The sequence below is a fragment of the Macaca mulatta genome, chromosome 11, assembly GCF_049350105.2.
Source record: "Macaca mulatta isolate MMU2019108-1 chromosome 11, T2T-MMU8v2.0, whole genome shotgun sequence".
NCBI classification, from domain to species: domain Eukaryota; kingdom Metazoa; phylum Chordata; class Mammalia; order Primates; family Cercopithecidae; genus Macaca; species Macaca mulatta.
In genome coordinates, this window is record NC_133416.1 from 103,464,837 (window position 1) to 103,478,219 (window position 13,383).

Consider the following 13,383-nt stretch of genomic DNA (forward strand, 5'->3'; position numbering starts at 1 on the left):
CGCCTTGATTTTGTTCCTGACTCAATGGAGATGAATTCCGAGTTGAAGACAAACAATTGTGCCTTGTGAACAGTCACCACGTCGAAAAGACGCAGAGTACTTTTGTGGAAAACTGTCTCAGGAAAAATTCCCAGTGTGGGAGGGAAGGAGGGTGAACTCCATCCTGGAAGGAGGAATTCCAGTTGCTCTGAAAATGTAATTTTCTAAGTAAATTCATTAAAGTTGAAATATCTAATAAGAAAGGGGAAGCAAATTTGGTTGCAAAGGTAGAAATTACATACGGCAAAACCAAAAATTCCTAAGCAGCAAAATTTCTTTTTTTTTTTTTTCCAGAGACTAGCTTGAGTGCAACGGTGCAATCATAGCTCACTGCAGCTTTGAACTCCTATGCTCAAGTGATCTTCCCACCTCAGCCTCCCTAGTAGCTGTGACTATAGATGTGAGCCACCGCACAAGGCTTAAAAGTTTTTGGTACAAGAAAAATCGCTCTCATATTATTAGTCTGCTGGCTGGCAATTTGCATCCAGGATCATTTATCTCTTCTGAATGGTGAAAATTGACGCTGAAGAGCTTTCTGTGTAAATTGCTGCACAGGGTATGTAGGTATACTGCATGCCCAGCCTTGTGCTTCTTGCCTGGGTGCAAAACCACTTCTATATTCACCCTCCTGATTCCGAAATTACTACCCAAAAACAGAGTTCCTGAGTCTAGGAAAGTGAGGAAAAATCCCCTGAAATTCTGTTCTTAGGATAGAGTTTACCTCTCCTAATACAAGGATTGACAGTAAGAAACATTCAAAGTAGCAGTCATGTTGGGACCAGCCCTTGTGATTCTTTTGCCAGCGCAGCAGAAATTATTTTTTGAAAACAGTAATGCTCTCTTCGTTCCTGCCCACCACAGCCACAAAATATTATATTCATCATCCACAACAAGTATTTATTGCCTATTGTGTGCTATCCAATTGTGCTAGCCACTGGTGTTTTTATTTTTTTTAAAGTGAAAGTGGTTTGAGATGAATTTTCTTCCCGATATTTGAAGTCCTCTAGAAATATTATAAATTCAAAATTAGATGTCATTGTCCCAGGATGAGATTTCTTTTGAATGTGATAAATTCTTCTTAAAGTAAAAATGTTTTAAGGGTCCCTCTTCACAATATTTTTTTTTTAGAATCCTCTGATAAATTTTTTTTTATGTAATGACTTCTGGATTATGGTAAAAAAAATTTTAAGAAAAAATATATTTATTTAATTCAGTCAACAAATATTTGAAGGGTACACTATGTATCAGGCATTAATCTGTATGCTGAATAATTCAGTGGTAAGCACTAATAATTACAGTCGTAGATATTAAAAGCATTTCATATACTTATTGTATTAAACATTATGTTATGTGTTTTATGTGTATAGTACTCATTATTTTATTCCTAAAACTCTATAATGTAGATTCCATTAATATTTATATAAATTACATATCATATAGCAATATAAACATTTTCTAAATGAGGAAATTAGGGTACAGAGAGGTTAAGGTACTTTCCCCAAGTCACACAGCTAGTTAATGATGGAGCTCAGATTTGAATCTAAATATCTAGGTCCAGAGCTCTAGCTCTTAAAAAACTGGAAATCCCCACCCTCGTGTAATTTACATTTCTCATAATTCAAGCATATACTGGTAGATTCCTTTGTAAGCACAACATGGCCTCGGAGGAGTCTATAGCTCCCAAATTGAAGAAACCAATAGAATTGTAAAAATAAGCACTACACTTAGAGTTAGTCCAAAAACTTGAACTCAAAAGCTCTACATATCAGCCAGGCATGGTGGCTCCTGTCTATAATCCCAGCACTTCAGGAGGCCAAGGTGGGCAGATCACTTGAGGTCAGGAGTTTGAGACCAGCCTGGCCAACATGGTGAAATCCCGTCTCTACTAAAAATACAAAAATTAGCTGGATGTGGTGGTGCACACCTGTAATCCCTGCTACTCGGGAGGCTGAGGAAGGGGAATTGCTTGAACCCAGGAGGCGAGATTACGGTGAGCCAAGATTGCACCACTGCACTGCAGCTGGGGTGACAGAGTGAGACTCTGTCTAAAAAATGAATGAATGAATAAATAAATAAATAAAAAGTCTACAAATCATTTAGCCTTTTTGAGATTTAGCTTTCTCATCTCTAAGTTGAGGATCATACCCCTAAGTGAAGTATACTTGAGTTGATGCATGTGAATTTTCCATATACCTAAAGGGCTTGCTTGTGCCTTTAATTGCTTCTGTGGTTGAGGGTGACCCATAATGCTGTCTGCGGGCCTGGATGAGCCACCGTTGAGTTGGTAAAGCTCCACAAGGAGCTACAGTACCCTGAGTAGCCCCAGCTCTCTGTGATCGCCACGCTGAGAGCCTCCAGTCCTCCTTCATCCAAGCTTCAGCCATGTGACTCTAGGAGACTTTCAGCAAATACCATACTCTGCTCACACAGGAATGTTTTTCAGTGGGAAGAGATGCTAGGTTCCAAGATGCTCAACATTTAATATAATTAGAGCCAAACTATCAGCTTCACCCCAGTTAACATTCATGTTAATACGAAATGGTCCATAGATCAGTACAAAGTTGAGGGAAGTTTTAGACAGTATCCACATAGGACTTTGAAATGTTTTTATCACTATTAACAGCCTGACAGTCACTGTAGATGATGGAATACCCCTTGTCACCTATTAACATGGACTTGGAAGGTGGAGGACTTTAAAAAAAATCTACAAACCTTTATTTATTTTTATGAAATTAGTCATATTTCAAAATGGAATTAATATCAAGAGTGTTTTACCATCCTTCTACAGTCTTAAAAATTATTTTGATGCCAGGAAAGACTGAGGAATGTCATTGTTAAGGTCAGACAGACGGGGCTTGATTCCTTGTTCTCCTTTTTCTTTTTTTTCTTTTTTTATTTTGAGACAGGGTCTTGCTGTGTTGCCCAGGATGGACTGCAGTGGCGCGATCTCTGCTCAATGCAACTTCCGCCTCCTAGGTTCAAGCGATTCTCCTGCCTCAGCCTCCCCAGTAGCTGAGATTACAGGCGTGCACCACTATGCCCGGCTAATTTTTTTCTTTTGTGTTTTTAGTGGAGACAGGGTTTCACCATCTTGGCTAGCTGGCCTCAAACTCCTGACCTCAGGTGATCCACCCGCTTCAGCCTCCCAAAGTGCTGGGATTACAGACATGAACCACTGCGCCCAGCCTTGTTCTCCATTTTCTAGTTGTGTGTGTCGGACAAGTTACACACCTCCATGAGCCTCAGCTTCCTCTTCTGTGAAATGGGGAAATAATATTTACATTGCAAAGTTAGGAGGATTTGAAATGACACAGATAAAGAACTCAGTGCTGGCCGGGCGCAGTGGCTCATGCCTGTAATCCCAGCACTTTGGGAGGCTGAGGTGGATGAATCACTTGAGGACAGGAGTTGGAGACCAACCTGGCCAACATGGTGATACCCCATCTCTACTGAAAATACAAAAATTAGCCAGGCGTGGTAGTGGGCTCCTGTAATCCCAGCTACTTGGGAGGCTGAGGCAGGAGAATCACTTGAACCCGGGAGGTGGAGGTTACAGTGAGCCAAGATTGCACCACTGCACTCTAGCCTGGGTGACAAAGCGAGACTCGGTCTCAAAAAATAGAAGAAGAAGAAAAAGAAAAGAACTCAGTGCGGTGACTGGTAAGCACTCAATAAATAATAACTATTTCCAGCTTTAGGGGAAAAAGATCAAGATTTTCCTTTTTTTCCCCAGACGCCCCTAATTATATCTGGGCTGCCTCTGTTAGGCTCCTGCTGCAAGTAGTTCATACTCTACTCTGTTTCATAGCATGACAGTAGCATTTCATACACTTGAGTAATGCCTGGGCATATTTTAAAGGAAAAAAAAAAAGGCATTTAAGGGTTGGTTTAAATTACATGTTGCCCAAACGTACATAAGTATAAAATTATACCTAAACTCCTATGCAACTATAAAACCAAATTGGGCCAGGCGCGGTGGCTCACACCTATAATCCTAACACTTTGGGAGGCCGAGGTGGGTGGATCACCTGAGGTCGGGAGTTTCAGACCAGCCTGAACCCCATCTCTACTAAAAATACAAAAATTAGATGGGCATGGTGGCGGGTGCCTGTAATCCCAGCTACTCAGGAGGCTGAGGCAGGAGAATCACTTGAACCCGGGAGGCAGAGGTTGTGGTGAGCCGAGATCACACCACTGCACTCCAGCCTGGGCGACAAGAGCAAAACTGTCTCAAAAAAAAAGTCAAAAAAACCCAAACTGAAATAAAAAACAAAACAAAAACCTGTGCATAACAAGCACAAATCAGAACAACAGCATTAATGTGAGACATGGCGTTTGCTTTAACAGTGACCACAAGGAGACGGTGCTCTGACCTCCCTGGTGCCCCAAACTTTTCTTGTTTGTACGGAGCTCCATGATGTCATTTGGCGTTCACAGGCATCATGTATGAGTCACTTAGGATTAAGTCCACCCATGTTCCTTTCTCATGAGCTCGAGATAATTACAATGGCACCACTTTGTGCCAATAGGACAGTGAATTGAAACAGACTTGGGCCTGAAAATCTCACACTGTACCTGTTTATGGGCCATGTGATCATGGGTCAGCCAGCATATGCAAATATTAACTTTTTAAGGCTATCATTGAAATGAATACACAAAAATCACAAAATTTAAAAATTACCTTGGCCAACTCTTAGACCTACAGGGATCTACAGGCCTTGGTTTAGGAACATGGTTGTGATCATTAGGCCTGTGAGCTTTGCCATCAATCTGGGTTCAAATCCAGCGCTATCGTGTGGAGTCTGTGTGATCTTGGAGGGATTCACTTATTCAGTCATTCAACAAACATGTAGTGGGCACCTACTATGTTCCAGGTACTTTTCTAGGCAGTGGGAATATAACTGTATACAAGACAGACAAGGTCACTGCCCTCACAGAGGTTGCATTCTAAAATCTACTGAGATAAATCATTTAAACTCCTCCCCAAGCCTAAGCTTCTGTAGCTATAAAATGGGGATAACTGGACCTTACCGGAGGACTGCTGGAAAAACAGATGGAATGAGCATGTTTAGAAGGTGTGCTGGATTTTCCTGTTTGTCCTTCTGGTTCTATTCTTCATCCCTCAGTTGCAGGGAGGGAACCACTTCAGCTGTTGCTCGCTCAGACTTCCTCCTCATCTCTCGCTGGTTCACCTTAACCCTGCCCACATCTTTGCAAATGGCCCCATGAATCCCTCTCCAGTCACTCCATTTGAGCCTGCCATCAATTTCCTGCTGGGACTCTACTTCTGAGTCACACATAAAGCACGAATTTTATTTCACAACTTCAATGTGCAAGAAGGGTCATGCCATCTGTTTCTGTTGATTAAATTTACCTCCAGTTTCCCATTCCATCAGGTTGGTGGGAATACTAAGCCCATTCTCTTGTCTAGGGTATTGCTAGAATAGGGAATGGTACTCTTTTACCTCCAGCAACTCACTGCTGCTGCCAATTTCCTCATGGTCCAAGCCCATATGCAGGTCAAGCTGCACACCACACAACAGCATCTCCTCTACAGGGACACCATTCACAGCAGAGAACTAGACTGGGGTTGATGGGAGGGTACAGGTGGGCATGGAGGTCCCAGGCCTCTCACCCCATGTCCTAGAGCAGCGAGGTACACACAGCTGTGCATACACTCAGTAAAGTATATGGGCACATACACTTGCAGGATACGGAACAATGCCCTGCCCTACCTCGCTTTAGCGGTCATGTCCTTTTTCCCCATTCACAGCTTTGGGAGACCTCATTCCCATGTGTCCCTCCCTCTAAACCTGAAAGGGCCTCTTCACCTACCAATATCACATGTCCAGGTATACACTTCGCATGTGAATAGGCGAGCATCTCAGCTCGAAAGCGCATGTAATCAGGGCCGCTGCCCTGCAAAGGTTCTGGAGAGACTCTCCCCCCTCCCCCTGCCACGAGCTGTTCCAATTGTATGGTAATTATATTAGTTTCCTTGGGCTGCTGCAACAAAGCACCACAGACTGGGTGGCTTAAACAACAGAAATTTATTTTCTCGCAGTTCTGGAGTTCGGAATGCCAAGATCAAGGCACTAACAGAGTTGCTTTCCTCTGGGGCCTCTCCCCTGGGCTTGCAGATGGCAGCCTCTTTGCTACCTCTTCACAAGGTCATTCCTCCATGCATGCGTGTCCCTGATGTCTCCCTGTGAACCCAAATTTCCTCCTCTTACGAGCACACCAGTGAGACTGGATTAGGGCCCATACTAATGGCCTTATTTTAACTTTTTTTTTTTTTTTTGAGATGGAGTCTTGCTCTGTCACCCAGGCTGCAGTGCAGTGGCATGATCTGGGCTCACTGCAACCTCTGACCCCTGGGGTCAAGTGATTCTCTTGCCTCAGCCTCTCAAGTAGCTGGGATTACAGGCATGAGCCACTATACCTGGCGCATTTTTAGGATTTTTAGTAGAGATGGGGTTTCGCCATGTTGCCCAACCTGGTCTCGAACTCCTGGCCTCAAGGCATCCACCTGTCTTGGCCTCCAAAGTGCTGGGATTACAGGCATGAGCCACCATGCCTGGCCTTATTTTAATGTAATTACCTCCTCAAAGGCCCTATCTTCAAACACAGTCACAGTCTAAGGTACTGGGGGCTAGGGTGTCAACATATGAATTTTGGGAAAATGTGATTCAGCCCATATTAGGAATATACTAACCTAACAATAAATGATTTAAATAAGGAAGAGGGTACCTTTTTCTAATTAGCACAAAGGCATCATATGGGCTAGTGGTGGCCCAGCTGGTGGCCCCTTAAAGCCCAGCAACTCCAGGGCTTCTGTGTCATGCTCAGGACAAATAATCCTCTACAGGGGCTGGAAATGCAGGGCCTGAGTCCAGACTCCCCGGGGGCAGCAACAAACATTCCCTTCTGGGAATCTCACCGGGAGCCCAGCTGCAAAGGAGCGGGGCAGATATTCTCTCCACTACCAAAATGACGTTCTGACCCTTGCCCCCTTTTAAGCCAGGGGAATTTGCCCCATTCTCCCTCTCTCCTGCCTTCCCCCATCCCCGCCATGAGACCCAGCACAATCCATAAGTTTAGTTTTCTTACAACAGACAAGGCAGATAAGTTGTTTTCAGTCGACTTTGGCTTTTGGCTCTGCAATACCAACCTCTCCTTACACAGGGACTGACGGCCTCAGACGTCTTGGATTTTGAGGCTGGGAGAGGAAAAAGGCAATGAGAAAATTAGCTTCTCGGTGGTTCAATTTGCCAGACACAGAAAGGCTTTAGCACAGTGCCAGGCAGCGTGAGAGCTCAATAACGTGGCCCATGACAATTAACATAATTATTATTCTTGTTGTAACTACACAGGAAGCAGCGCTCAGAGTCTACGGTCTGAGGAAAAGGCACCGAGAAGCTGGTGTGTCCAATAGTCCTGTCCAACAGAACTTCCTAACGGGAAGGGGAAGTTCTCTACTGCACTCTCCCACAAGGTAGCCGTTAGACACATGCGGCTATTGAGCACTTGAAATGTGGCTAATGCAATCAAGGAACTAAATTTTAAATTTTATTTGATTTTAGTTCATTTAAACTTAGGCCAGGCGTGGTGACTCACACCTGTAATTCCAGCAGTTTGGGAGGCAGCAGCAGGAAGATTGCTTGTGGCCAGGAGTTCGAGACCAGTCTGGGCAACAAAACAAGACCTCATCTCTACAAAGTTTTTCTTAAATTAGCCCGGCATGGGGGCACATGACTGTGGTCCCAGCTACTCAGAAGACTGAGACAGGAGGACCACACGAGTCCAGGATTTTGAGGTTGCAGTGAACTATGACCATACCATTGCACTTCAGCCTGGGGGACAGAGTGAGACTCTGTCTCCTAAAAAAAAAAAAAAAAGAAGTTTAAGTAACAGCACAGCTATTGACATGATTATTGGGCAGCACAGAGTTATAAGATTTTTGTAGCAGCTGACAATAGGGAATAAGTGAACATTCTAACTCCAAATAATACAACAATTACCACCTCATTTCCTAGCCATGCCCTGGGCCCAGATTTGCTCCTCTATCCATGACAAAGACCAAGGCTGCCCCCTTACAATTTCTATAAGCAAACCAAAAGCCAACAACTTTTGGAAATCTTGTGTGAATTTTTGGAACTTTTTCCAACAACTTTTGGAAATCTTGTGTGAATTTTTCCAAGTCAAAACCTTGATATCCCCATTCATTCTGGACGGGAGAAACATCACAGAGTAACGCCACCCTCTTGTGACTTTAGTTCGCAGCACTCCCTTTACCAAGTTTTATGTGCCATCTATATCAAAGTGGAATTAAAATCAACATTGTTTTTCTGCGTTGGTGCAGACTTTCATACCACCATCCCCTAAAACCCTCCCGGCTGCAGCGAGGCTCCGCTCAACCTGGCCTGGGAACTGCAGGTTCCACGCCCCTATTCAAGCTGCTAAGCTCTGTGAAAGTCCTTTGAGCACAATTAGGATTTTTTTACTAGATACCTTAATGGTGTGCCCACAGGAAATGTGTACCTTGGCCCAGCCACCTTCTCACTGCAACTGGATTTGGCATTGCAGCCCCTGGAAAATGGGCACCTCTCATCTTTACAGTCGGCGTGAATTGCCCCATTCTGTGCAGGAGTGGGGCTTGCCTGACTGCAGACATAACACGTGGGCTGCTTTTCCCATGTCGAACTTTCCCTAGGGGCTGGAAGTGGGCCGAGAATCTCTCCCCGGGCCGCTGTAATTTTTCCTCTCCTCATTCTCTGCCCTTTCCAAATTATATCATTTCCTTGGAGCCACATGTTTTTAACATCTCTCATTCACACACCTTCACAGATATTCCCCAGTAACATGTGTCTGTGGATTTTAAAGGCACGCTTGGTGAGCGTGTGAGGTTTGATGAAATCTGCTGGTCTCTCCCTGTTTGAAGTCCTTCTCTGAGTCCCCATCACTTATGAGATACAGCACAAGCTCGTCATCATAATTAATGAGGCCCATTATGATCTAGGTCCCGCCTACATTGTCAGTCTCACCCTCCTCCCTTGTAACATTTGCTGCAGCAACACCGAGTGGCCAGTGGCCCCTCAAACCATGCTGTTTCACTCCTCCATGTATCTGCCTGTGCTGTTCCCCCGTGCTCGAGATGCCCTTCTCTCCCCGTCCACCAGAGAACTGTCCCTCCCCTAACACCCAGGCCAGCAGGCACCTGCTCCGGGTAGCTTTCTCCTCTTCCCTGTCCCCTGTGCTGCTTCAGTGCCCTCCCTCTTACAGATATCTGTGTTTCACTTGTCTCCCTGTATTGCATTTTGCCTCCTTGCCTGTCTTTCTCTATTAGTGCACTGTGAGATGGTTGAGGACTAGGGCTGTGTTTTTTCATCTGAACTGCCAGAACCAATCACAGTGCCGAGCTCATAACCACCAATCAAAGCCCATCGTTGAATTGAAACGCGTAGAAAGAGCATCTGATGTGGGGCTGGGCATTTCCCACACTACACGTTCTCTTCTCAAGAAAGTTTTGTCAAACTGACCTGAATCTTCCTGGTTTTGGATGTAATTATGATTGGTGCATTTAAAGAAAAAGATGTAAGGCCGAGCGCCATGGCTTATGTCTGTAATACCAGCACTTTGGGAGGCCAAGGCAGGAGGATGTTCTCTATAAAAAATAAATTAGTTGGGTGTGGTGAGGGTGCCTATAGTCCCAGCTACTCAAGAGGGTGAAGTGGGAGGATCGCTTGAGCCCAGGGGTAAAGGCTACAGTGAGCAGTGTTCATGACACAGCATTCCAGCCTGGGTGACAGAGTGACACCCTGTCTGAAAATAAAGGGATTGAGAGAAAGGTGTAGATGACCTAAGAAATACCTTATGCCAAAGCTCAACAAATGAAATGCAGCAAGGAGGTAGCAAGGGAGGAAGGGAGGAAAGGAAGAAAAGGAGACAGACATGGAAACATTTATTCAGAGCCTGTCCTGTGGGCTCCAACTCCAAAAGACAACCTGAATCTGCCCTCGTCTCTCCCCTCAGTTCCACTCAGCCTGGACCAGTGTGTCCCATCTCTCACCTAGACCTGCAGCAGCCTCTTCTTACTTTCCACCCACCTTCTCATGGAATGAATGTTTGTGTCCCCCTCAAATTCCTGTGTTGAAGCCCTAACCCCTAATGTGATGGCATCAGGAGGGGCCTTTGGGAGGCGAGTAGGCTTAGACGAGGTCATGAATTGGTGTCCTTATGTAAGAGAGAGGCCGGCCGTGGTGGCTCACACCTGTAATCCCAGCACTTTGGGAGGCCAAGGCGGGTGGATCACTTGAGGTCAGGAGTTTGAGACCAGTCTGGCTAATGTAGTGAAAGAAACCCCATCTCTACTAAAAATCCAAATTAGCCAGGCACGGTGGCGGGCACCTGTAGTCCCAGCTACTCGGGAGGCTGAGGCAGGAGAATCGCTTGAACCTGGGAGGCGGAGGTTGCAGTGAGCCGATATTGTGCCACTGCACTCCGCCTGGGTGACAAGATCAAAACTCTGTCTTAAAAGAAAAAAAAGAAGATGAAAGAGAGACCAGAGCTCTCCCTCCGTGTGTTTGTACAAGGAGGTTCTATTGAGCCCACAGCACGATAACACTTGACTGCAGGCCAGGAAGAAAACCCTCACCAAGAACTGAATCTGCCAGCGTTCTGGCCCTGGACTCTCCAGGCTCCAGAACTGTGAGAAATAAATGTCTGTGGTTTAAGAACCCCCAGTGGATGGTATTTTGTGATCCCCACCAGGGCTGACCGAGACATACTCCCTTACACTTAACTCTCCACTCAGCAGCCAGAGTCAGCTTTTACAAATGCAAGTGAGACCAAGCCATTCTGCCTTAACTTCCCTGTTGATTTCCCTTGAATACAACCCACCCTCCTTTCTTCAGCCTACAAAGACCTTCCATGATCTGGCCATCAATCTCATTTCGAGAATTCTGTCTTCGTCCCTCTCTCTCTTGCTCAAATTCCACTCACATACACATTCTTTCAGTCCTTTACAAGCTAAGACCTTGTGCACCATTGTCCAAATGACATTCCTGCAGCCCTTTGGATAACTAGCCCTTAAAAGACACCTCCTCATTGAGGCCTTCCTTGACTGTTGTATCTAAAGTCACTCCACAGCCACTTTCCGTCATGCCACTAGTTTTATTTTCCCCATAGCACTTTTCAGGACCCAATACACCTTCTTATCTATTTACTCATTCATTCTCCGTCTCCCTCAACTAGGTTCCTTAAGAACAGGAACCTCACCTGTGTCGTTCACTACTCTATTCCCAGCACCTACAACAGAGCCCGGCTCAGGTAGCATTTAGAAATGGGTGGTTCTTGAGTGACTAGATGTGCCTGGCACTGGCTAGACATGTTCACAGGCAGTATTTTCATACCATCATGTCCAGAAATGTTTCTTGCAAAAATCAGTAGAGAACTGTCAATGATTTCCAGGGTTTTGACATCCCTGGGGTGAGTTCATTCATAATTAGTTTCTTTGAAGTAGAAGTGAATCAGTGTGTGACTTCATACCCAAGTCCACATCAAAGTGTTTATGGATGAATGCAAGGGCAGTGGAATTAATGCAACCTTAAAATGGGAAGTGTAGGAAGCTGCTATGTGAAGGGACATGGTGGATGGCGACAGGCTCCTGTCGAGGTCTGCACTCCAGCACTTGCCAGTCAATTGTGTTAAGGTTTAGCCACCTTAAAACCAGGGTCAGGCCTATCTGCCCACCCACTTTAAAGCCTGAAATGATAAATGAAATTTCTGAAACCCTGAGCTTCTCAGAAGCAAAGTTTAGCATGAAGGTTAGGGTGTGCTTTTAGGAGAGCATTGTCAGAGGAAATCTGAAATTTTCTTTGGCTTTGAAAAGAGCACTGGACTTGGAATCGGAGACTTAGGTTGCAGCCCAGATTCTAGTGCTCAGGCACTGTGTGACTTTGGGCAGGTCCTTAACCTCACCTGATCTCTTTTCTCCTCTGTAAAAAGTAATGCTTCCTCTTTCCCCTCAGGAGGTTGTCCTAAAAGTCAGAATTAGATTGGCCCTCTGCAGGAAAGTGTAGAACTATAAGGCACCATATATTGTAGTTGGTTACTGTAATTATTATCAAGATCTGCTCCTTGGGCGTGGTGGCTCATGCCTATAATCCTAGCACTTTGGGAGGCTGAGGCAGGCAGATCACCTGAGGTTAGGAGTTCAAGACCAGCCTGGCTAACACGGTGAAACCCTGTCTCTACTAAAAATACAAAAATTAGCCGGCCATGGTGGCGGGCACCTGTAATCCCAGCTACTTGGGAGGCTGAGGCAGGAGAATCGCTTGAACCCAGGAGGCAGAGGTTGCAGTGGGCCAAGATCATGCCATTGCACTCCAGCCTGGGCGACAGAGCAAGACCCCCTCTCAAACAAACAAACAAACAAACAAAAAACAGATCTGCTCCTGAAATCAAAACAGAAACTATTAATTATTAAAAATGGTTAATCCAAACCCCTTTGTGTGATGTGACGTGTGTGTGTGTGTGTGTGTGTGTGTGTGTGTGTGTGTGTATTACTCGTATTATAAGGCTCCTGCTTTGGGTTGCTGCCCATTTACTTGAGGTAAGAATACCCATGCAATGTGAAAAGCTAACAACAGAATGAAGGGCCAAGAGTCTTTTGAACAAAATGCTGTAGGAGGGGATGGTGGCCTGACGTATTGCAATAGTCTCCTAACCAGCTTTCCTCCCTCTCTGGGCTCTCTCTTTCCCAAGCCACCCCATGGGAAGACCATGGCACCAGAGACCATGCCTCCCACAAAAGGTAGTGGAGCTAAGTGGGTAAAGAGGCAGACTTTGGAGCCAGATGCTTGGGTACAAGACCCAACTGTGCTGCCCAACTAGACAGTTATTTCAGCTCTCTGTAAAATTAGGAAAGTGCCAGTTCCTTCCCCTGAGGGTTGCATGGAGGATTAAAGGAATTAGTCTGTATTAACTATATTTTATATGTATGGCTTATATATTTTATACATACTTATATATTTTATGTATACACACAAGTTATATTTTATACCTAGCTAATGAAGCTAAATGTAAAAGTATGCTTAGCACCCTGTCTGGCCCTTTATAAACATTGGCTATTATCATTAAGTTGCTCTCTTGGTCCTATGACTGGTCTACGCAACATTTTTTCATGGAGTCTCATTTCCTACCAAAGTAGGAAAAGCCCTAGCAAGTTGTCAGGCTCTCCCTGACTCCATCTTAGCAGCTCTGTCTGTTCCTCCCCTTCGCTGCAGGCAAACAGAATGATCTGCTTTTCTTGACGCTTTTTTTTTTTTGCCTTCAAGGTTCGAC